This window comes from Neofelis nebulosa, chromosome 13 (genome assembly GCF_028018385.1).
Source record: "Neofelis nebulosa isolate mNeoNeb1 chromosome 13, mNeoNeb1.pri, whole genome shotgun sequence".
In the NCBI taxonomy this organism is placed as follows: Eukaryota; Metazoa; Chordata; class Mammalia; order Carnivora; family Felidae; genus Neofelis; species Neofelis nebulosa.
The window spans coordinates 80317590-80342368 of record NC_080794.1 but is presented as its reverse complement, the minus strand read 5'-3'; the positions used below and the strand labels follow the sequence as shown (position 1 = coordinate 80342368).

Genomic DNA, 24779 nt, shown 5'->3' with positions numbered 1-24779 from the left:
TGGTCAGTTGGGCAGCCTGTCTCTCTTACACACACTCATCAGCTGACAGATTCACTTATCTGTCCCAACAGATTCACTTGTTCTCCCAACACATTAAGCACATTTTCACTGATGGGTCCAACCTGTATGTGTGAAGTTACTACCAGATTTCCAGGACCAGCCCCAGCTCTTACCAGTACCTGACATCTTCCTATTTAGTGATTTACTTGCCAATCCTTAGTCTCCCTGTTTGAAGGAAGACCATGGTGGCAGAGACCTTGGTTTCTCTGCTCTCCGTTGCTCTCTCCTTGGCCCACTGTGGATGTGCAAACAGTATTTGCCAAGCAGATGCAAGCGTTGTCCCTGTGATCTCTGCATGCATCATCCTCTCCCCCATGACCCCACAGGAGAAGTTCCTGACCCCTCCACCTGCTGAAGCCCGCTCTTTCTTCAAGCCCCAGCCAGCTGTCCCTTCCAGGGCTGCCCTTGAGAGGAAGACTCCCCGCCCCCCAACTTGCCAGGCCTACAGCCTACTCCCGGTTCGGCCCAGACCTATTCAGTGTCCCTCCGGGGGGTGGGGCACCTAACACAATGCCTGGTTAATCACAAGCTTTCATTAAGTTAGGACGACTGACTGGGTAAATGAATGTTTGCCGGAATAAATGACAATGTCCACCCCACCCTACCCCCAGCAGTCTGAGGTTAGCACTGAACTGGGTTCTGTATGTTTGGTGTTCATTAAGGTGGCATTAGCCCCATTTCACAGATGAGAAGCCAGAGGCTCAGGGAGAGGAATTAATGGGATCAGTGAATGAATTCCCAGCCATTTCCTGTCTTGAGCAGCTTTGGGTTTTATTTGCTTTACCATCTGACCCACTGCTGCTCATAGTTTATCTTTCGTGTGCCGGAAACAATCAGTGAACTGGACACAGTCCCTGCCCTCAGAGACATCCAGTTCATTCCAGGCCTCAAAGAGCAGAGACCATGGGGGTGGCCTGGCAGGCGGGGCGGGGGGGGGGGGGTGGTGGTGGTGGGGAGCAGCTCCAGCCGGGAAGGGGATGGCAGCAACAGGGACCAGGGGGCCAGACAGGAAGGGAGAAGAGGCCAAGATGCTGGGGGACATGGGCTGAAGTCTGCCAGCCCACGGTTCTGAGGAAAAGCACCAAAGAATCAGGATGGCAGGTCTTGATCCTGGAACGGGAAAGAGTTTTGCCTTTTCTCAAGGCAAAGCCTGGAGAAAGATGGGCAATGGGAAGATGGGAGTCTTCTCTGACTCTGGACCTCACCCCCAACTGTCCCCATAGGAGGGAGGGGGCAGCTTGCAGGAAGGAAATTGCTTAGCAAAGCATTGCTGCTTTCTCTAGTCCCTAGCGCCCCCCTCCATTGCCAGCAATGGCCTCACACAGGTGTACCGGGGGGGTGGGGGGGCACAGCTAAGGGAAGTGTGATAAGGGGGTGGCAGGGCAGGAGACAGGCAGCCAACAGAGAGGGCTGGGGGGCTCCTCTGGCAGGAGGGCAAGTCTTAGCAGGGAGTGGAGTGTGGGACTTGGGGACAAAAAGCAAAGTAATAGTGGCTCCCATGTCTTAAGCATGGGCCACACACTCATTTCTTGTGCTCCCATGGATACCCCCAGGGAACAATAAAAGGATCACCCCAAATAAACTGCCACAAGAGAGCTGTCACTATGGGGGAAGAAACTGGCTTACTGTTATTCTTGTTGCTTGTACTGTGCCAGAGGGAGGTATTTATTTGTGCAGAGGAGAGGACTGAGAGAAGACAGCACTGAGAATGAGAGGTGGACCCATGTCTACTCCGGGGGGGGGGGGGGGGGGGGAGGGTAAGGGGGAGGGCTCTGGCTCTGTGGCAGCTGGATCCCAGCGATGACAGCTTCTGAGCAATGAGCAGCCTCCAGGCCTGTGGCCAGACAGGCACAGCCGAGTGAAACTGCCAGCAGAGGCTCCTCCTCCGAAGGACACTGACAAAACCAGCGGCGGCAGTGACCCCGATGGTCTGTGATCTCGTTGGCTGGACTCCTTCGGGCCCTGGAGCATCTCTTCCCATCCTTGGAAGGAAGTGGGACAGACCTCTGCAAAACAACTGGCCCTGGAATTCTCATTAACCTTATGGTATGATATATTTGATCCGGAAAGTGAAGCAACGTGACACTTCCTGTGCTCTTGGGGTCAGGGGACAATCAGCTATGACATCATCGCACTTAATTCTCACATCAAGTCCATGAGGCAGGTCCTGCTACGGAACCCCTTTTGCAGGTGAGAAAATAGTCTCAGAGAGGCAAAAACCTTGCCTTAAATCACTCAAGCTGCCGTGTCACAACCTGAGGCAGGAGCCAGGTGCCAGACTCTCAGTCTAAAGTTCTTTCTTCCCTGCTGACCAACGAGCAGTTCATCAGGGGAAGCTTCCATGCATTTGGTGGAAAAACCTTCCTTCATGCCCTTGAATCTGAGGTTGAGTGTGGCTCTTGGACTGGCAGCATCAGCATCACTGGAGAATTTGTTAGAAATGCAGATTCTCGGGCTCCACCCTAGACCTATTGACTCAGAAACTCTGGGAGTGCACCCAACAGCCTGTGTGTTAATGAGCCCTCCAGGTGATTCTGATGCTCAGTCAAGCTTGAGAATCACTGCCCTAAATTCAGAGAAAGTCCCTGAACATCACATGGGAAATGGGAGATGGAACCACTCTCTCTGGGAATTTCTCTCTCTAAAAAAGGATTTGAAGAGACACAGCAAAGTTGGGACAAACCACCAAAAGTGTTCCTCCCAGCCCCCATATTCAGTGATCCTGGGATCTGCCTGACAAGCACCGAGGTCCCTGCAACCTGCCTGACTTGAATCAGCTTAAGCCACTTACCAGGCCACCAGCCAGGGCGAGAGGCAAACTGTACAAGGGCCCTCCTGTTTCCAACATGCTCGGTGCTGGCCCATAAGGGTCCAGGTGGGGGAGCCAGTCTCAGGGAACCCTATTCTATGCCCCCAGGCCCTGGCCTGGCTCCTAACAAGCTGGACAGGACCCCCCACAAACCCCTCCTGTACCAACAGTAAGTACACACTTCCCCTACCACGTGTCTCTACATTCTGACAGCCTCTGGACCTTGATTGTTCTACGGATCCCAGAGAGGAGTGAACCACCTCTGGAGATGGGCTCGCCGGGTCCACAGAGGACCTGACGTGTTTCGAGGGCTCTGAGGAGGGAGAATATTTTCCCACAGAGTATGTTCCTCTAGGAAAGACTTGTCGACTCAAATCGAAAAACAGTATTGGTGAATACAGTTCCAGCCAAGGTTAGCAGGAAGAGAGACTCATTTGAGTTGACCTGCAAAGGGGATTGTTACCAGGATCATGGGGGCCTCTAAGAATCCAAGGAAAGGCAGCCAAGAGCAGCTGGGTTTTGGGAATCAGAAGGCCATGGAGACATGGAGAAGCTGGGGCTGGGGTGTCTGCCCCTCACTCCACCAGCTGCCCCTCTGTAGACCATACTCACTCACCCCCTTGCACAGGCCCAGCTGGCCACTGGTGTACAATGAAGAATTTGGCCTTTGTCTCTGGTTCCTGGATGGTGACCTCTAAGTCCTTGGAATTTTCCAGGTGACAGAATGGCATTTTTATTCATGCGGGGCCCCCAAAACCATACCAGAGTCTATGCTAACAAGATGGCTCAAGGTGGGGCTGACCATGCCAGAATGACCAACCATATGATCGGGTAGGTTCTGAGCCTGGTGATACCATCCAGGGAGAGATGAGCAACTGGAGATTGGGCTCAACCCCATGGCCAACGATTCCATCACTGCCGCCTAAGTAACGAAACCTCCGGCAAAAGCTCTAGGCACCAGGCTCAGGTGATCTGCCGGCTGCTGCCGGGAAGGTGATGTGTCTCCTGCAGACCTTGCCCTATGCACCTCTCACGTTTGCTGGTTTGGATGTGTCCTTTTGCTCTAACAACATTGTAAGTAAAGTGATCTGAGGTCTGTGAGTCATTCTAGTGAATTATCAGCCTGAGGGGGTGAGAGAATCCCTGACTTTGTAGCCTGCCGGTCAGAAGTGAGTGCAGCCCGGGACCCCCAAACTTGCTGCTGGGGTCTGAAGGGAGGTCAGTCTCTGGGACTGTGCCCTTCATCTGTGCAGTCTGTGCTAAAACTCTGGGGTAGTTAGTATCAGAAATGTATTGTAGCTGTCTGGGAATGCAAGCTGGTGCAGCCACTCTGGAAAACAGCATGGAGGTTCCTCAAAAAACTAAAAATAGAACTACCCTATGACCCAGCAGTGGCACTACTAGGCATTTATCCAAGGGATACAGGTGTGCTGTTTCGAAGGGACACATGCACCCCCATGTTTATAGCAGCACTATCGACAACAGCCAAAGTATGGAAAGAGCCCAAATGTCCATCGATGGATGAATGGATAAAGAAGTGTGGTATATATATACAATGGAGTATTACTCGGCGATCAAAAAGAATGAAATCTTGCCATTTGCAACTACGTGGTTGGAACTGAAGGGTATTCTGCTAAGTGAAATTAGTCAGAGAAAGACAAAATCATATGACTTCACTCATATGAGGACTTTAAAAGACAAAACAGATGAACATAAGGGAAGGGAAACAAAAATAATATAAAAACAGGGAGGGGGACAAAACAGAAGAGACTCATAAATATGGAGAACAAACTGAGGGTTAATGGAGGGATTGTGGGAGGGGGGATGGGCTAAATCGGGAAGGGGCTTAAGGAATCTACTCCTGAAATCATTGTTGCACTATATGCTAACTAATTTGGATGTAAATTTTAAAAATTCAAATTCAAATTCAAATTCAAAAAAAAAAGAAATGTATTGTAGCTGTCAAGGACCCCAAGTCCTTAGGTCCCCCTGGCCTGGCTCACCACCTGCCTCCCAGAACCCTGATTCTTTTAATGTTTATTTATTTTTGAGAGAGAGAGAAACAGAGCATGAGCGGGATAGGGGCAGAGAGAGAGGGAGACGCAGAATCTGAAGCAGGCTCCAGGCTTTGAGCCGTAAGCACAGAGCCTGATGCGGGGCTCAAACTCGCCAGCTGTGAGATCAGGCCATGAGATCATGACCTGAGCCGAAGTCAGACGCTTAACCGACCGAGCCACTCAGGTGCCCCCAGAACCCTGATTCTAAAGTCCCGGCCACAGGTCATGGGCCAGCCTAGACTCTGCACAATCCAATCAGTTCTGGCCCTTGCAGAAGGGAGGCCCCGGGGCAAGAAGGCAGGCTGGCCAAGCAGCAGGCCTCCCTGGGGCTCGGGCTCGAACGTTCGGAACAGAAGCCCCCACGGCAGCAGTGCCAGACATCACCAAAGGCGGGCTGCGCAAGACCACAGAAGCAACCACCCTCACTTCTAGAACATTTGGGTGCTGCCGGTTGAAGGCACGGGCTGTGGTGGGAAGGGGCGCAGGCTTCAGGAGCCCCCGGATTCCCACTGGGGCCCCTTCTTCCTCCTGCTGCCACAAGGTCTTCCCTCCAGCGGATGGCCTGTGGGCTGCTGGGGGCCACAAGGCTCAGAAAAAGTCAGCATTATGGTAACGCAAGGGACTAAACCTGTTAGAAATCCGAATTATGTGGTAAAGCAGTTCTTTACAACACTTAGGGGGTGCGGGGAGCATGAAAAGTGGAGGAGCCTCTCTCGACGCACTTTGATCAAGGTCTGGGAAGTTCTCGAGTATCCTGGTGACTGTACGTGGGAAGGATCTCTCTCTGTGTTCCCAGCACAAGAGGCCGATGACTCACCCACTCTTGGCCAGTCAAGTGGAAGGTAGTGTTACAATTTCGCCTGTGACGTCTGTGGGGCTAAAGAATCTGTTCAAGTCCTTTCTACCCAGGTGAGCTTTCAAGTCTCGGTTTCCAAAGCACCGCCAGCAGGACTGGCTTTCCAGAAAATGCCGCCACGGGGAGGCTGGGAGTGTTCTCAGAGGCCACGGGCAAAGCGGAGGAGGCCGGTTTTTCTGATAAGGTAGGTTACCCCTGCGTCTGCTGCCTCCTACCCTTGCCCTCCCAGCACTGATATTTCTGTCCCATCCAGCCGGGCTTGGCCGCCTTTGCCACCACCAGAGTGGCCCCCCGGCTGAAGCTGATGAGGCGGGTGTGCAGCATCTCACTGGTTCAAAGTCTCTTTTCATCCAGCCCTGAACAAGGCAACTTCCAATTATAGGACCCAGCTGGGCCCCGCAGCACTTGCGTGGTCTCTGCCTCAGGGCGCCCTCCTCTGTGAAGTTTCTAGATGCCTCCTGCCCTCAGTTCCTCTGCTACCACACTGTCCCAAAGTGCTGGAGCTGGGAGGTCAGGATCTGGTGGTGCCGGGGACAGGGTGGGTGGAGATGCCCCGATAACTACCCGCTGATTGGAATGTTTGGAGGAAAATGTAACCTGGGGCCGCCAAAGGCATCTCTGGCCCAGAATCTCCTGAGATGAGACTGTGCCGTTCATGCTGGACCCAGTCCACGGCCCCTCAGGAAGCATCACGGAGCCTAGGGTCTTCGAGCGTGTTCTGCACCTTCCTAGCTGGCATAGGACCCCCAGGGGTGGGCCAGAGGGGGAAGCAGTGGGGGGGTGGGCACTGAGCCTCTCCCCGCCCAAGTCCGCTTGCTTTCCACGGCCCGACACAACCAGCAGCGTCACCTCCCAGCAGACACTGACCCTTCTTATCACTCCAGAGACCCAAGGGATAGGCCCAGAAGGCAGGCTTGAGCCCAGGCTCCGTTCAAAAGGTTGCCAGTCTGGTGCAGGTGCAGCCAGCCCAAGGAGCCACCTGCCCAGAGTCAGCGAAGAGAGAAGGCAGAGAGACTGGAGGCCTTTCCAGGCCCCATTAACCCGCCTGGGAGCTGAGCTCAGCTGCTTAGCTGGGGGCTCCCTTTGTTCAGGGGACTCCCCGCCCCCACCAGGAAGGCGGGCAAAAACCACGGTGGGCAGTCGCACACCCCAGGCCCGTAGGACGTGGGGAGGCAAACACCCACAGTTATCCGACCCCAGAACGTCTCCCCGAGCCGCAGCTGCAGCCGCGAGAACCTGAAACGTCCAGCATGCCCTTGAACGGAAGTGCCGTGTGGAAGTGGCACGAAACACGGAGGGTGGCACAAGCCACGTGGGGCCTGTGGCCTGTGGGCAGGTCCCAGCACCTCCGGGCCCCCCTCACGGCCTCACCACAGTGGGGTTTCCAGAGAAGAAAAACCTCAGCCACCACCAGAAGGATCCCACAACCTCAAATTAGGAAAACCCAAACCAACACCAGGCCTGGTAAACGGTAGCCACGGGGACAGGGAGACATGGCCCCTCTCCAGCACACTGAGCCTGCGAGAAAGGAGGCCGCTGGTGTGGCTTTGGCAGGGCGGGGAGGCAAGGTAGGAAAGCTTGCTGCTGAGGGCGGGGCTGAGACTGGGCCACCTCGACCAAAGGCTGCCGCCCCCCGAGTGACAGCTGGGCTGTGGACCAGGGACTCGCATGCGCACTGCCTCGAGGCTTCCTCACTGCGACGTGACGCGTGGGTACTTATCTGTCACCTGCACTGTCACCCGAGCCGTGCCGCACAGCGGCTGCGTGGTCTCGCTAAGTCACTCGGTGTTTTCTCCGGCAGAGGATGAGGCCGCTATGCAACTGTTTGGCTGGGTTAAGAATTAGAGCTAAGTGTGCGAAGTTCCCAGCATACAGTAGGGGCTCACTAAATGCAGCCATGATCACCACCGCCACCGTCGCCACGCCCCCCAGCATCCTCCTCACCACCATCCCCGCGACCATCGCCACCACCACCATCACTAACAAGAACGCCCTCCTCCCCCCTCACGTGGCCGCTGCCACCACCAGCATTCTCGCCACCACCCAGTTGCCCACCACTGCCACCATCAACACTCTAGCCACATGACTTGTGTAGATAAGAGAACTGAGAGCACGGAGTTGGCCAGGGACAGACAGCAGGCCTCCAGCCCAGGTCTTTCTTCTGACTCCAAGTGCAACCATCTGTCCATCCTACCACTCGTCCCCCCAACACACACACACACACACACACACACACACACACACACACACACACACACAACTTCCCCATCAGCAGGATGTCAGCATCTATCCCATGTTTTTCAGAGGGTACCACACGGAAATCATGCCTCCGTGATATGGACCCATTTCCTCTCTGACCTCACCTGCCCCGACTCCCTCCCTCACACCACACTCTCCTCAAAATCCTCACATGCCCTGGGTACCTTCCCACCTGAGGACCTCTGCTCTAGCTCAGGAGTCAGCAAACATCTTCTGTAAGGGCCACATGGAGTCTCTGGGTCACAGACAATCTGTAAACAAACGGGCTGTGTTCCAATACAACTTTATTCCAAAAGCAGACAGCGGACTGGATTTGGCCCCAGGGTCTTAGTTCGCCTGAATTTCTCTGTTCTTGCTGTTCCCTTTGCCTGGAACCCTTTTACTTTTTCATTTGTGTTACACCCATAACCTTGTAGCATTCTGTGTGGCTCCTTTATTCTGTCCATTGTTTGTCACCTATCTCTGCCCCTCCTTCCACTGGAATGTAGGCTTCATGAGGGCAGGAATCTTGTTTTATTCTCTGCTATTTCCCAAGCACCCAGAACAGTGCTCGACACATAGTAAAGGCTCAATAAATCATTTATGAGTAAGTAGATGGATAGACAGAGAGGCAGGGCCAGAAGAGAAGAGATGGTTTCCAAATGGACTTCAAAACAAACAAACAAACAAACAAAAAACCATACCACACACCATAGCCTTTTCTGAGCTTGTGTTTTCCTCCCTCAAAATGGGAATCCAGCTGCCTTCCCTGGGAGGGGGCAGGGTGCAGACAGCCTCTCCTGCCCTTCCCCTCAGTTATGTCAGCTCTCCCAACCCTGAACTTAGAGCCCCTTCTCCGTGCGCAGCGCAGAAAGGCAGGGTGGGGGCTCTCATCAAATGGGCAGCGTGGGACTTCTGATGCCTCTGTCTGTGGCCTGAGTGGCCCCAGGCCACCTCGCCAACCTCTCTGGGCCAGTTTTCTGATTTGGAAAACATCCAGAAGCCCTTTGTAAGGGTCAGACAGAGCACCTGCTTAAAACCCTAGCGCCGCACCAGGTACCAGGTAGGCACTAACATGATTTAAACCCCGCCGCTCCCCATCCTGGCCCCCCCAGACCTCCCCTCCCCTCCCTGGGGCTTTCCACTGTTTGCTCCATTCCTCTGTGTCTCTTCAGGGCTTGAGAGAAATTTCCTTCAAGCGAAAGCAGACACCTCATCCTCTTGCAAACACTGATGACCTTCTTAAAAATGTCCTTTCCAAGGAAAACCATATTTCAAATGTATTTTGGGGCTTACTACACTTTGTCCACACCGGTTTTCACAGTTGAGAAAGTTTGGCCACAAAAACTAACTTTTCACTGCAAAAGTAATCCTCTTCTCTCAGCAAAGCCCAAATTTGGTTACTTTTGTCTTCGCTATGTTTTCTTTCGGTTAAGGAAGAGAAAGGCTGGGTGGGGGGGACAGGGGGGTGTGAGCTGACCCCGGAGAAAAGCCACTGGCAGCTGTAAGTTGGCTCCAGCGGCCCGGCTGTGGTTATTTTGTTGGAGAAATAAACAGGACTATTTGCTCATGAAAAAAATGCCCCAGTTTTTCATACGATATTCATAAAAATATTTGCATTTCCCTGTGAGTAATAATTACTTCTGTTGCCCCCAGAATTTTTGCATCACCTACCTAAAAGAAGCTGAACAGATTCTTTAGAAAGCCCTCCCAATCATTATCCATCCAGCGACCTGGGTATGCTGTGGTGTAGATACAACTGCCCATATAGGGCTGGGAGGTCTGAGGTACAAAGAGGAAAGGGAGGGCCAGGCCCTGGTCTGAGTGCTCCATTTTCCCTGAGCCTCAGGACACCACAGCAAAGTTGATTTACTGTGCATGTGAGGAAACAAGCCCAGAGAAGCCAAGTATCTGGCCCAGGTTCACACAGCCGCTAAGTGGCTAAGCTGGGATTTGAACCCGAGAACGCCTGGTTCTTAACTCCCAGCCCACAAGGCTCATGTGGAGTTATCTCAAGAGACACATGAGAACTGACCCCTCAGAACGTTCCCCCAAAGCCTGAGGCCACAGAAGCCCAAAATTGGCGCAGCACAGAGACAGCTACAGAGAAAAGAGTTTCCAATGCAGAGATGAAGCCTCCCAAACTGGGGTCCAGGAGAGAGTTCTTGATTCCCATCTACCTTCATCCGTGCTTCCTCCCCCAGCTTCTCCCTCTTGGCAGATGGCACCACCATTCATACAGGCACTGAGGCCAAAAACCTATGTGTCATTCCTCATTCCATCCTCCTCCTGGCCTCTATGGTAAGCAGCCTCCAAGATGGCCCAGTGATTCTTGCCTCCTGGTATCCATAGCCTGCATGGTCCCCTCCCATACTGAACCTGTGTAATCAACAGGATGTGGCAGAAGTGATGGAGTATGACTCCGAGGCTAGGTCATGAGAGTCAGTGTGCCCTCCTCCCTGCTCTCTTGGATCACTCTCGTGAAGGGCACTTGTGCAGACCTATGAAGAGGCTCATGTGGGGAGGAGCTGAGACCTCCTGCAGACAGCCAGCATTAATTTGCCAACCATGTGAACGAGCCCCCTTGGAAGCGGAGCCTCCAGCCCCATTCAAGCCTTCGGATGATGGCAGCCCCAGCCGACATCTTGTCTGCAATCTCATAAAAGACCCTGAGGGAGAACCACCCGGCTAAGTCGCTCCCAAATTTCTGACCCACAAAAACCACGAGACAACAAATGTTTGTTGTTCTAAACTGCTAAGTCTAGAGCAATTTGTTACACAAGTACAGTTAACTGACACTGCCTTCTGCCTGCAACCATCCATCAAGTCCTATGGATTCTACTTCTAAATGACGTATTGACTCTGCCATCTCCCTTCTCCTCCACGGCCACTGCCACGGGCCAAGCCACCATCACATCTCATACGATGACTGCAGACTGGCCTCTCTGCCTCCACCTGGTTTCTGCCTGACCCATTGCAGCCTGTAGCATTCTACAAATGCAAACTACTTCCAGTCCTTCCAGTGGCTCCCCGTGGCCCACGGGATGAAACCTGAACTCTTTGCCACGAGCCATAAGGCCCTTCAGGCCAAAGCCCACCTGCCTCCCTTCCCTGGCCTCATCTCCTGGTCCACTCTGCTCCAGCTGCACTGGGCTGTCTTTTGTTTCTCATATGCATCAGCTCTCCCCACTCGGAGCCTATGTCCTGGCTGTTTATTCCGCCTGAAACACTCTTCCCATGGCCCTACCTTCACTTTCCAGCTGAGAAATCACCTCCTCAGAGGGGTCTTCACTGATCACCCTGTCTACTGAGCATGATTCCCCATCAGTACTCCCCATCGCTACGTCTTGTGGATTCCCTTTACAAACTATAATGACCTGAAATTAGTTTATTCATTTATTAATCCTGCTTATTACCATCCACTCCTCTCTATCCCTTAGGCTATTTTTTTGGAAGCTGGCACCATGAATGTACCCAGTGCCTGGCACCAAGCAAGTATCCAATAAAATGTTGTTAAATGAATGAATAAATGCATTTCCTGTCTTAATGTGATCCCAGAAAAATCCCCTGTCGTTTGAGACCTTGGAATCTCCATCAAGGAAACAATTAACTAACTAGCCGTGAGAGCCTAGGTGTGCCTTCCCCTCTCTGGGCCTCAGTTTCTCCAGACAAGGAGCTGGGTGGAGGAGTTCTCAGGTCCTATGGTCCTTGTGATGGATCTGAAAGCAGTAAAGCCACATTCTGGGGATGTCTGTGTGCTCCCGGAAGCAACCAGAGGGCCTCACCTTGGGGTCTACAGAGCCGGCACTTTGTCCTTAAAGATCAGCTCAAGGCAGCATCTCTGCGGAAAGAACTGTTTCCTTTAGAGGATATGTAAATTCTTGACCCAGTAAAGTTCATGGGCTACTTCCACCAGGAGCACACTGTACCTGAGAATGAACCATGAGCCTGAACCATGAGCCCAGGAACCACCTGTGTTCCCTGCAAGGACCTGAGGACTAGCCCACCACCTACTGCTGTCATAGACTTTCGCCCTGGCTCTGCTTGCTTGGCCCACAAAGATGTGGCAGGCATACAGTGTTCGGGACCGCTCAGAGGAGACTAAAGACAGTGGTTGGGGAAGTGGAGCGTCTACCTGGGGACTTGCAGAGGCAGGCTCTATACTGGGGTCCCAGGCCCCCCATGACCATGTTCCCTCTGTACCTTCTCCTCCTAATTCCATTACACAGCAGAGTAAACAGGGACAAGGCAGTTGGCCTTACAAAGTCTTCCTCTAAAATATGCTTCCTTCACTGTAAAATGGCCAAGGAGAGCTCTATTTGGCGGATGAGATTTCTACCCTTAGAAATTCAGAATCAAATCCAAATACAAAAAGCAGAGATTGCCACAGGCGACAGCAAGTGGAACGTGGGTGACTTAGCTTCCTATCGATGCTGTAACAAATCACTGCAAACTCAGTGGCTTAAAATAACATGAATTTATTACGCTAAAGTTTTGGAAGTCAAACTGGGCTAAGATCAAGGTACAAGTAGGGCCGGTTCCTTCTGGAAGCTTTGGAGGAGACTCTGTGCTCTCACCTTTTCCACCTTCTAGAGGCCATCCATCCTGCGTTACGTGGCTCATGGTCCTTTCCTTCATCTTCAAAACAAGCAGTCACCTGCAAGCATCACCACTCTGGCCTCTTGCTCTGTAGTCCAATCTTCCTCAGTCTCTCTATTGTAAGGACCCTTGTGATTACATTGGGCCCACCTGGATAATCAGGATGACCTCCCATCTCAAGATCCTTCACTTTATCACATCTGAAAAGTCCCTTTCACCATGTCAGTAACACACTCAGGTTGCATGTGGATGTCGACATCTTTGAAGGGCCCTGATTCAGCCTGGCACAGTGATAATTAAGACCATATGTTCCAGAGCCAGGCTGCCTGGGTTTAAATCCCAGCTGTGTCCTTTACTAGCTGTGCCACTCTGGGCATATCACTCAACCTCTCTTTGCTTCAACTGACTCCTGTGTGCCTCACAGACATAGGAGTCAGGACATGATGTGTGTAAAGCATTTGGCACAGTGAAGACAGCTCAGTGAGAGAGGGCTGTAATTATCCCCTCCTCTCCACCAGAGTCAGAACTAATGGATGTCAGAGCTGGGAGGGACCTTGGTGATCACCCAGCCCTGCCCCTCAGTGAACAGCTGGGGACAAAGAGGCCCAGAGAGGAGAAGTGAATCACCAGGTCATACAGTATTTTCTCAGGCAACTCCCCATTACCCTTTAACCACCACCCGATATGGACTAGCCTGAAGGAGGGTCTGGCAGGGTGATCATGGTCCCCTGGCACCCTGCCCTACGCCCAGTACCTACTAAAGGACACAGCAGCCAGAGTCACACAGTGGAGGAGGGAAGTGCTCCCCAGCAGAACAGCTGCAGGAAACATCTGCAGGTGCAGAGGCCCCGGCCAGAACCTCACATGTATGGTTCCCACCCCACCCACCAGGCTCAGGGGTCAGAGTCAGACACAACGCATCTTTCCCCAAAAGAGGTCAACAGGACTAACCTTGGCTAGGGACATAGAGACCCACGTTCAGGGCCAAGAGAAAGTGCTCTGGAGTGCAAATGGCAGCCAGGCCCCCTGTCTCTCTATGTGACCTCAGATTGGACACCTTTGGGCCTCCGTTTCCACATCAGAAAAGCAAGGTGCTGGACAGATCTGTGGTCTTCTCTGTGCAATCCAGGTTTCCGGGGTCCGGGAGGCCCTGACTAACTTTCAGAGAGTCCTAGAAGAGCCAGCCGTGCATGGACACAAAGCTGAGGCACGTGTCCAGCTTGCCTGTCTAGGCATCACAGTTCATCAGTGAGTGCAGTTCAGGCTGAACAGACCTGCTCAGAGCTGTCTGTGATTAACAGTGGGGAACACAGTGACTCACTTCACTCAGATCGCCTGTTTCGCAGGCAAAATGCCTCCCTAGAAGGAGACAGGGATCACCATGGGTCCTTGGTGGAAGCTCAGTTAGGCTCTGTTTCTTCCAGCCAGAGGGCTGACTCACCCCAAAGACTTTCCCCTCCCACAAATCTGGCCCAGACAGGCACTGCCCCAATGGTTCAATTTCCCCCACCGTCACACTATCCTCAAACTGACTCCAAGGGCTCCTCCTAGAAAGGTCTTCATAAGGTTCTGTACGGGGTCTTTCCTGGTCTCAGGGGCAGCTTTTGAACAGAAAGAGGCCCAACGTGGGGTGGCCTCCAGGGCAAAAGCCAGGCCTTCACTTATTTCCTCACTGAGAAAGTTATATCTTCTTGCCTCAGGGCCTTTGCACACGTCATTCCCTCTGCCAGATATATACTTCCCGTTTCATTGTTTTTAATGACATGTTTCAAGGTTAAAGAGAATAAAATTTTTTCAATACGCATTCACATAGGTTTTGTCAAAATAATTCATTCACTCTGTATTGAGAGACACGTAGGCTATTATTTCCAAATGTTTACCATCACAAATAAGGCTTCTCTGAGCACTCTGAGACACATCGCCCTGCTTCACTGGCCACGTGTTCAGGTCTCACTTAGCGTCACATCATTCCCTGAACCCCCTTTCTGTCAACCCAAGAGTTATGTCTCCACTTTCCTCTCTCCCACTGCTCCCCAGTCTTTCCTTTAAAGCACATGTCATAATCTGTGTCTTTATTAGGTTTCCCTGCAAGAGAACAGGGACCACATCCCTTTTGCCACCAGTGATCGGTGCCCAGGACACTGCCTGGTGCCCAGGGAAGTGTCCGTAAGTGTCTGTAAAGAAGAAAGTATTTGAACGAATGACCGAGCAAAGGCATCACCCCAGAAGCAGGCTGTGCCGTGTTCCTTTCCACTCAGGACTCAGAGATGAACCCAACACATCTTTCCACCTGCCCCCTGCTCTGCCCCCGGGTTCCTGCCGCGTCTGAGAGCCCTGTGCCCTGATGAAGGGAGCGCTGGGAACTGGAAGGCCAGAGGCTCTGGGCCAGACCCTCAGTGTACCCTCACTCACAAGGTGAGGTTAAGGAGACCTTCACCCGGGCCCTCCCACGGCTCCTCACGGCCAGGCACCAGCTCCTGTGCCACCACGGCAGGTCTGGGCGACACTTGCCACGGCCATGCTGATGCTCTGGGAACCCCGAGAGCCAGAGTCTGTACCTCCTCCCTTGCATCCCCGCACAGCTGGAATGGACCAGCCCCCACCTGCTGGCCACACCTGACCCTGAGGTCAGGCCAAGGAGTAGGTCTGAGCTGTGTGCCTTCGCTTGCTACCAATCACTTAAAGTCTCTGTTTCTAAAGCTTCAAGAGAAAGTGCTGGATACAGAAAACTGGGTGGGGGGCGGCCAAGGAAATAAAAATAATAAGAGCCATTAGGTGCTGTTGCCAAAGGACGCTCTTTACAGGCTGACCCGCCCCAATCCCACAACTCGACAAGTCAGTTCTGGCTCTGACAGATGAGGAAACTGAGGAACGGTGGAAAGTGGTGATTTCATTTTCCTTTTTGTTTCACTCGCCTGTACCTAAGTCCCAGGAGCAGGACTCCATCATGATCTGACCAACACCCCCAGAATCACAGCCTGCCTCCTTGAGAAACATCTTGGCCTACACACGAGGCACTTCCTGCCTCCTCCATTTAATTCTGACACTGGCTTGTAAGGTTTGACTGACCATCCTCATTTCGGAGGTGAGGAAACTGAGGCTTAGGGTCCTGTCTTTGGTAATAGCCAGGAACGGTAGAATTAGTATTCTAACCCAGATCTTTCAAACATGAACACTCAATCAATGCCTTTGAGGTAGGGAGACCTGGAAGCTGGACGGTCAGAAGCTCCAAAAGATATATAATACAAGTCACATAGACAATTTTAAATTGGCTGCTAGCCAATTAGAAAGGAAAGAGAGGAGCTCCTGGGTGGCTCTGTCGGTTAAGCATCAACTCTTGATCTCGGTGCAGGGCATGATCTCATGGTTTGTGAGTTCAAGCCCCGCATCAGGCTCTGTGCTGGCAGCGTGGAGCCTGCTTGGGATTCTCTCTCTACCCCTCTCTCCCTCTCTCTCTGCCCCCTCCCTACTCGCATTCTCTCTCTCTCAAAATAAATAAACATTTTTTAAAAGGTATAGAAAGGAAAGTAAAATTAATTTTAAGAACATATTTTATTTAACTCCGTAAATCCAAAATATTACCACTCAACACGTAATCAGCATAAAAAATTGTTAATGAGGCATTTTTACTTCTTTTCACACAAAGTCTTTGACACCCGGTGTATATCGTACCCTTAGAGCACATCCCAGTTCAGACTGGCCACATTTCAAGGGCTCCACGGCCACATGTGGCGAGCGGCTACCGGCCTGGCTAGTGCCTGTCTACAGCAAGACAGAAGCATGTAAGACCACGGGCAATTCGTTCGGTCTCACCCGCCCCACCAACCAGGACCTCCTGTGTGTCTGCCGGGGGTCAGCAGCAGAAGCAGCCCTGCACCCAGGGGTTTCCGTAGGGAGGCGGGTAGACACAGAGGAGGCAGCAATGAGGGGCACCACACCTCACCGTTCAGCCCCGGAGTTTCACACCCTGTCCCCATAAAGACAGAGATGGTCATCTTTCGGGCCAGAGCCCCTGAACTGCGGTTTGGAAAAGGTAGGCATATCACACCCCCCTCTCCTGGACGTCAGAATAATGACCACCCCTCCTCCCTGCTAAAGAAAACTTGATGTAACAACCTCCTGGCATTATTTTCACCCTCAGACCCTAAGGGAATCCTTTGAGTTCCTCCACACCTGATGAAGGGACTCCACCTCCCACCCGTTGGCAGGAAGCTGCAGGTGGCAGGCCCCAGGCAGCTGTGGGGGCTCAGACGCCCTCAAGGGCAGGCCCAGCAGAGCTCCTGCCCAGGCCCAAAGGTCCCCTCTCCCTATAGCTGCCACCAGGCCTGACCCCAGAAGCAAGTCCTCCAGGAAAGGAAGGAAAGAAAGGGAGGGAGGAGAAGGGGAAGGGAGCCCTCAGATGACTCCCATTAAGATACATGCCCTGTCGGCACTGTCCCTGCAGTCTCAGCCGCGTGCACAGAGTGAGCACCTCCCTGGGGAAGTGGGTTGTCGGGCTGCCACCCCTACACAGGCCCTCAGCAGACGACTGGCAATGGGACAACATGGGACACTGAGGACGGTGCTGGGCACGGGCTAAGGAGTCGGGGCAGGTCAGGGAGCCCGGCCACTCACTAGCTGGGTGACCCTGGGCCAAACACTCTTTGAGCCCTGCTCGCTGCATCTGTGAATGAGAATGAGATTTGCTTTGCCACTCAGGGTTGGGAGGAATAACTGAGAAAACACGTACGGCTCCCAACTCAGTGCACGGTGAGAGCTCCGTCCCCCGCCGCTCTCACTGTTGTCCCATCCTTGTCACCAAGGACCAACCACTTCTCCCCATGCCCTTCCTCTCCCCGGTTCACTCCTCCGCCGGCCGCATCTCGCTCCCTGCGCCCATCAGCCAGGGGTGCCCAAGGCGGCCCCTCAAGCTGTTCTCAGGCACTAAACACAGTCCAGACCCATCCCCAAGCTCCGGGTAACATCACACTGGCCAGCCTGCCTCCAGGCGGGACGATGGACACTCGCAGGAGCCGGGCATCACACTGGCACTTCAGGGTAAGCCAGGATCCTGGGTCTGCCTGGGGAGGGGACGCGGGGCACAGTGCAACCCTGGGTGGTGAGCGGATTAGAGAAGCCCTCTCCAGCCTCAAACCCTGGAGACACCCCGGATCTTCACCTGCCCCTCCCCGCCTTACATTCCACACTGGGTCCATCTCGGAGTCTGTGGGGCTACCCGAAAACACCTGCCTGTTCCCTCCCTCCGTCTCCACTGCTGCCACCTGGACCAGGCCAGCATCCTCTCTTGCCACTCAACTGGCCCAGCCTCCTTCCTGCTCTCCCACCTGTCTGTTCTCGCCCCCTTCAAACCATCCCCGCCCAGCTGCCAGGGTTGGCCGAACTCAAAGCACACCATGGAATTCTCTCACTTAAAGTCCTCCAATGATCTCCAACGTGCAACCGCCCTGCGCACGACCCGCGCCTGCCTGCCTCTCGGCTCGGCCCCTGCCACGCCCCAGACGCACACTCCACTGGGCACCTGACCTCTTTCCCATGCCCACCTCCGGGCCTTTGCACCAGCTGTGCCTCCTGCCCCACCACCCTCTGATGGCTCCTTTCTGACCCCTGTGATCCTATGCCCCCGTGGAGGCTCCCTGGGCCCCTCTACAGTGACACTTCCCCTTGCAGAGACTGTCCCCTCCCCTCATCGAATTCTGCTTTATCTCATCGACTCTACAGTATCTATCACTATCAGGAATTATTCCTGTTTATGTACTTATAAATTGTTCCTTTCCACATGACACGATCTTGTTTGCTTCCTGGTTCACTGCCAGCCTACCACCCCCACCCTAGGGCAGGGAGAGCATCTGCCTTGGTCACTGCTGAGCCTCAGAGTCCAGACCATGTGAAAAGTTAGCCCTCCATAAATGCACGTGACCATCCTCTACTCACTGAGCAATCTTGAGAGGGTCACATCTGAGCCCCTCTGAGCCTTGAGGTCCCCCTTGTGAAATGCTACCTCCTGTCACTGACCCTGAGGGGGTGGGGAAGGCGAGGGGGGTCAGGGAAGGAGGAAGGGAGCAGATACTGTCAGCACCAGAACAACCTTTGCCCCAGTGATAGCGTCCACAAGCAGCAGTGGGGCAGGTGGGGCGTCGGTCTCCCTGGCAACAGGCGCTCCTCTAGAGGCCCCGGACAGAGGCCCCAGGGAACCCCAAGTCTCTGCGTACAAGGAGCCTGACAGGCCCCACCCTCTCCTCAGGCTCCTGAGCTCTGCTGCCTCTGCTCAAACGCCTGGAAAGACCTGCTTTCTGGCCCCAAGAAGTATTTACGTTTTGATTAAGTCTGGTTTTAAACCAATAGGTAGGCTGGCCAGAGGCCGATACACCAAGCCAGTCCAGCTGTAATAACACAGTGCACTGGGAGGGGGGGAGGCGGGGAGTAACAAAGGTGGGACCACAGGAGGAATCGCCGGGGCTCCACGTGGCCCCCGACCCCATCCTCAGCCTAAGCCGCCTGCTGGAGAAAACGAACAACCAGCTCTCGTGAACAGAGGTGGTCAGCACTCCAGTGAGCCCTGGAGTGCTGCCTTGGAAATAAACATGCAGAGCAAGGAGTGCCCAGACCAAACCTGGCCTCGGGAAAGTGACCGCTACCCTTGGGCTGCCCCCACCCCCAGTAAGAGCCTCCCTTCCGCCAGGTGGGGTCTCACTCAGGAAGCAGAAAGTGAGTCTGTTCCAAAGTGGGGGCTTGTATCAAGTCACATTTGTGACCAGAGGACTCCACTAACCACCCACAGTTATGAGACCCCAGGAGGCTGGGACTAAGCCCAGGTATTTATTTTACTATCTTCCAGTCTCCTTCAAAGTGTGATTCTGGAGGCAGTAAATGACATCCTAAAGGAATGTGTACTCCTGAATTCAAAATACCCAGTAGCCAAGACCTGCCTCATCACCCACTCCCTGCCTTCCCACCCAGAAAAAGTCCAGGCAACTAACAACTGCTTCAGAAAGGTATCTTTCATTCATTTCTGGGCACTTTCATTGGAAGTCAAGTTTCCTGGGCAGAAAGCAGGATTTCTGTTTGTACCACTTGCAGCTACAATGGCAAAAAGGTTTCGCTAAGCCCGCGAGCTCCAAACAGATGGCCGTGGCTGCCTGGAGTGCCAGGACCTAAGACAGGGGTCAGGCTCAGTGGACAGGAGTGCCACAATCGATTAGCAATGTCTGCCACTGGCACAGGCAGGGAGAAAAATGCTATGCATGCTACATGTTTGCTGTTTAGGCTTAGCTGCAAAGCAAAACCAGCATGGGAATTCAGAAAACCCATGATTCAATTGTAAGGAAACATGGTCAAAACGGAGAGCCAGGGGCTTTTGGAGGACCAAAGCGCCACTGGTGATTTCTAGGGCAAAGGTGACAAATCACTCCCAGAAAGATCAAGTCACTTCCTTGGCAGGCTGTCAGATGGGACACATCCCGAGCCACTACGATCTGGACTATCGCTCAACCAACAATCCGCTCCCAGCTCCTCAGGGTGACACGATTCCAGACTTCTCCAGGAGACGAAAGGGCGTTTGACCTTTAGGGCCCAGAAATAAATATCTAGAGTTATGAACATACTTTGCTGCTGCACTGGGGAGGCGGTGGTGGGGTGGGACAACAGGCGTCCCATTTAAAGACAAAGAATAAGGAGCAGCTGGGGCACAGAATGTTCCAGTAGCAGGCTTCTGTGCCTGTGCCAGGGCTGTGCAGGAGTGGGGTTTACAGCAGGAGAAAATGACAGGGCCTCCTAGTGATTTGTTAGGACAAAGTAGGCACCTCTGCCTATGTGCCCACCTCAACACTAGGTCTGAGGAAAAGGTTCCCAACATGACCACCTGAGGCAGCCTTCCCAGGAAAAGCCAACCCTCTGGAGGTTTTCTAGCTGGGTTCACAGTTTGGGAATCACAGCTAACTAAGGAAGGGCTTGGGGGTGAGCAACATGGATAATTATAGGGTTGGAAGGAGGGTGAGTTCAGGAGGCTGGCATCCCTCAGCCAGCCAGCCAAGGGTGACTTCCAGGGAATGTGAATTATTTCCCAGAGGAGTGAAGGACAGAGTCTCCATTTCTCCAAAACAAAAGAATATGTAAAAGTTAACTCCTATTGCAGCACGGAGGGGACTGGAGGGGAAAGTTCCAGAACATATTACATGGTATGGGAGGAATAGGTTCTCACTGCACTGTCTCAGCGTCTGGGGAATGGAGACTAAGGGGACACATTTCTGGGGGAGCCCCAGCTCACCTCTGATGACCTGCGTGACCTCAGCAGGCTGCCTCCCTCTCCCAGCTGTGGGCTTCCTTCTCCATAAGACAGGAACAACAATCCCCACCCTGTGCCGCTTATGGGCTGCCGTGAACATCAAAGGTAAGTGGAAGACAGTGGGATTCTATGCAGGAGAACGAACCCGCTGCAGCTACATGTAACCATGTGGCTGGATCCCAAACACAGGGGTGAGTACAGGAAGCCAGATGTAAAAGGCAAACATGATAAGATTCTAGTCATCCAGTGTTCAAAGGTGAGCAAAACCAACCCATGGTGTTAGAACCACCTTGGGGCAGATGGTGCCTGGAGAAGGCTCCAGGGTGGGGGCTCTGGTTCCAGGACGTGTGTGCCCTGTGAAAACCCACCCAGCAGTTCATCACGGCTTCTATGCTTTCTTTCTTTTTTTTTTTTAATAATTGTTTTTAACGCTTATTTTTGAGAGAGAGAAAAAGAGAGAGAGAGACAGAGTGGGAGCAGGGGAGTGGTAGAGACAGGGGGAAACAGAATCCAAAGGAGGCTCCAGGCTCTGAGCTGTCAGCACAGAGCCTGGTGCGGGGCTCAGACTCACAGACTGTGAGCTCATGACCTGAGCCGAAGTCAGACGTTAAACCGACTGAGCCACCCAGGCGCCCTGGCTTCTGTACTTTTCTACATGGACAGTACACCTCAATGAAAAGCTTACCCAGAAAAATTATCTTTTGTAAACCCCTAGGTCAATATATTAATATAAAGGAGAATGCTCTAGAACACAGGTGCTACTGATCTCCTAGAAGCAGACAGCAGGTGAGACAATGTCCTGATGTCCTTCCTATTCCATCCTGTGATTGGGAGGAAGCCAAGGGAAACATGTCGTCTTTCTGGGACTATGAGTTTCTAAGCTGAGCCACCATATAGATGACAGCGGGGGCAACCTCTGTCTTTCGCTAACTGCACACTGACGTCTTTGTCCAGACTGGGCTGCCCCTTCCCCTCCCCATCCCCACAAAACACATACCGCTCACTCTTCTTGGGCCCGGGCTCCTGCCTCTTGTTGGAGCGTTGCTAGCAGTGCTAACCCCAGATTGGGGGTCAAACCCTGTGGCTAGTCCTCTGGAAGGTAACACACTAGTCTTCAGTTAAATGTCAGTGGTTCGGGGCACCGGGGTCACTGAGTCGGTTAAGCGTCTGACTTTAGCTCGGGTCACCATCTCACAGCTCGTGAGTTTGAGCCCCACATCGGGCTCTCTGCTGTCAGCACAGAGCCTGCTTCGGATCCTCTGTCCCCTCTCTCTCTGCCCCTTCCCTGCCTCTCAAAAATAAGTAAATAAAACATTAAAATATATATATATATATATATATATATATATATATATATATATATTTAAATGTCAGTTGTGTGGCTACAAAAAGGAATATTTGTTTTCTCCTCCCTCCCAGGCCCACATCCTGTGTACCTCTCAATTAAAGAAAAAATTTTTCTTTATGTTTATTTATTTTTGAGAGAGAGAGAGAGAGAGGAGGGGCAGAGAGAGAGGGTGACACAGAATCCGAAGCAGGCTCCAGGCTCCGAGCTGTCAGCACAGAACCCGACGCGGGGCTCGAACTCACAAACCGTGAGATCATCACCTGAGTCGAAGTCAGACACTTAACCGACCGAGCCACCCAGGTGCCCCGCACCTCTCAATTTTAAAAACACAGCTGTTCATAGGCATTTGTGGCTCAGGCGCCCAGGCTCAGAGGGCATGCATATTTATCTACTCCTCAGCAGCATTTCAGCATTTTCTTTAGGGAGAACGACACTTTAAGTTTGAAGAAAAATCCCAAGTGCTGGCCAGTGAGCATGTGCAATGGGCACGGTCCCTGGAGCCAAGCGCACTGGGAGGAGAAAGGGCTGCTTGAATAGGGGATATGGTGGCACCCTGGAAGGCGCTCTGTCACAATGGCATCAGGAAGTTGGAGGCACTGTCTCTCCTGCAGCCCTCACTGATAAAATGAGAGCTTGGCTAGACTGTGGTCTTTCAAATTGTTTCACAAGGGCCCCACAGGGTGCCCCTGGCACCCCTTAGAAACCATTAAAGCGGGGGATTTCACTTGAACAACAGGTTCCTAAGACATTTAAAAACAAGTTTGGAAACTATGGAATTAGATGAAGCTAAAACCAGGATTCCGTCTAATGTGGCACGAAAGATAATGAGCATCTCAGCCTCTGTCGGATCTGCTCCGCTCCTGGGGAAGACACTGTAGCTCTATGCTGCTTTCTGCCACCCTCGGTAACTCCCACTGGGGTGGAAACTCCTGGGGGAAAAGTCGGTCTGCCTTACTCAGCACCTGCAGTCATGCCTGGTACACAACAGGAGCTCAATAATCTTGGCGAGCAAGCGAGCGAACAACTGAGCAAAGAACACAGACCTCAGGGGACTACGCTTGCAAAGATCAAATAAGAGGTCACAGGTACACAGTAAGCGCTCTATAAGCGGTAGCTGGGATTTGAACTTGGGTCTGTGCAGTGCTCTCTCAGCACCGTGAAGTCAAAAGTGTTTGGAGAGTCCCACCCCATCCTGGCAAATGGCATCCTTAAGTTTGTGCCTGACTTCAAAAGTACTTATTCCCTGAGGGTAAGAACTAAGTTTGGGGTTTATTTATTTTTTTAGAATTCTCTGAAAGACCCCCAGAATAGCTACCGGCCCAGGGCACAACCCAGAAACAATGAGCGGATAAGGCTGAGCGAAGGCACCAGGCGACTGTGAAAGCCAAGGAGGAGGTCCTCGAAGACAGTTCCTTCCTGGCTCCACAGAACAGCTCTGCATCCCCCAGTGCCCACGGTTAGCTGTGGTCACACCCTCGGTGGCCAACACATTCAGGTCATGCCCACTCACCCAGCCACTACCTCCGAATGGGGGATCACAAAAGGCGCCTGTGGTCAGACACCTGTCTTTCCGAGGACGCCAGGCATGTAGCTGAAAGGGTGCCACAGGCTTCCCTGAGTTTCCTGCTGAATTTGGTGACACCTGGGAAGTCCAAAAGAACCTTCCTTTGCCTCTCATGTCAGCTTACAGAAAGCGGAAGACATCAACCCGCAGGAAACTTAAAGGTTACAGAGAAAAACTCCCCATCAGATCACCCTCCGGCGTTGCTCACGGCTGCAGCTGGGCCTCCTAGCCTCTATCTGCCCACAGCGGGCTCCAGCAGCCTTGTCACACTGTTTCCACTACCTGAGACCCTGTACCCCAAACCACCCAAGTGAATGTCTACTCACCCCTCAACGGCCAGCTCAGGTTTCACCTCGGCAAAGCTTCTCCCTCTACATCAGCCAGGGACCCCCCGTTCCTGTCCCTCTCGCTTTGCTACAACCCTCCCCATCTATCCCGGGTGCATTTACTAAATAAACACACGCCCATCTTAGACTTGCACTGCACTGGGCTTGCTGCCAGGAACACAGGGATAAAAGCCCCCTCCCTCCTTACAGGAGCCCAGTGTGGACGACAAGACAGACATGGGAACAGAGGATTATGCCCAACAAGGAGATCTACAGGACCTGTGTGAACAGAAGGCTGTAGAAGAACAGAAGGGGACAATGGAGGACCCAGAAGGACAAGAAGGTGTCTGCCAAGCAGAGGGCGGGAGAGCAGTCCAAGCAGAGAGGGATCCTTGGGAATGGCTGGATCTTGGGGTGCCTGGGAAGGCAGAGGAGTCTGGGCAGAAGTGGGAGGCAGGCTGTGAAAGGGAAGCATGTCTGATGCAAGGTTAGAGCCACCACAATGCCAGCAAGGTCAGGAAGCATGTCAGGGGCCATTGCAAAGGTCCAGGAGAGAGAAGGAATGAGACTGACCCAGCAGAGTGGCAGCAGAGGGGAGAGAAGGGGCTGGAGACATTCTTCCAGAAGCTGTTCAGCATCTG

The 24779-nt window shown here is 52.9% G+C and overlaps 1 protein-coding gene and 1 long non-coding RNA gene across 3 annotated transcripts in view; one reads left to right on the top strand and one right to left on the bottom strand.

Annotated features, from left to right (window-relative positions):
- The window catches only part of GRK5 (G protein-coupled receptor kinase 5), a 211585-nt gene that overhangs the window by 119272 nt on the left and 67534 nt on the right, over positions 1-24779 (bottom strand). The gene's annotated exons all lie outside the window — the stretch shown is intronic.
- LOC131493460 (uncharacterized) lies at positions 5844-11550 on the top strand. The gene is made up of 2 exons (XR_009252687.1): positions 5844-5966; positions 10225-11550. It is a non-coding gene; the product is annotated as an uncharacterized LOC131493460 (long non-coding RNA).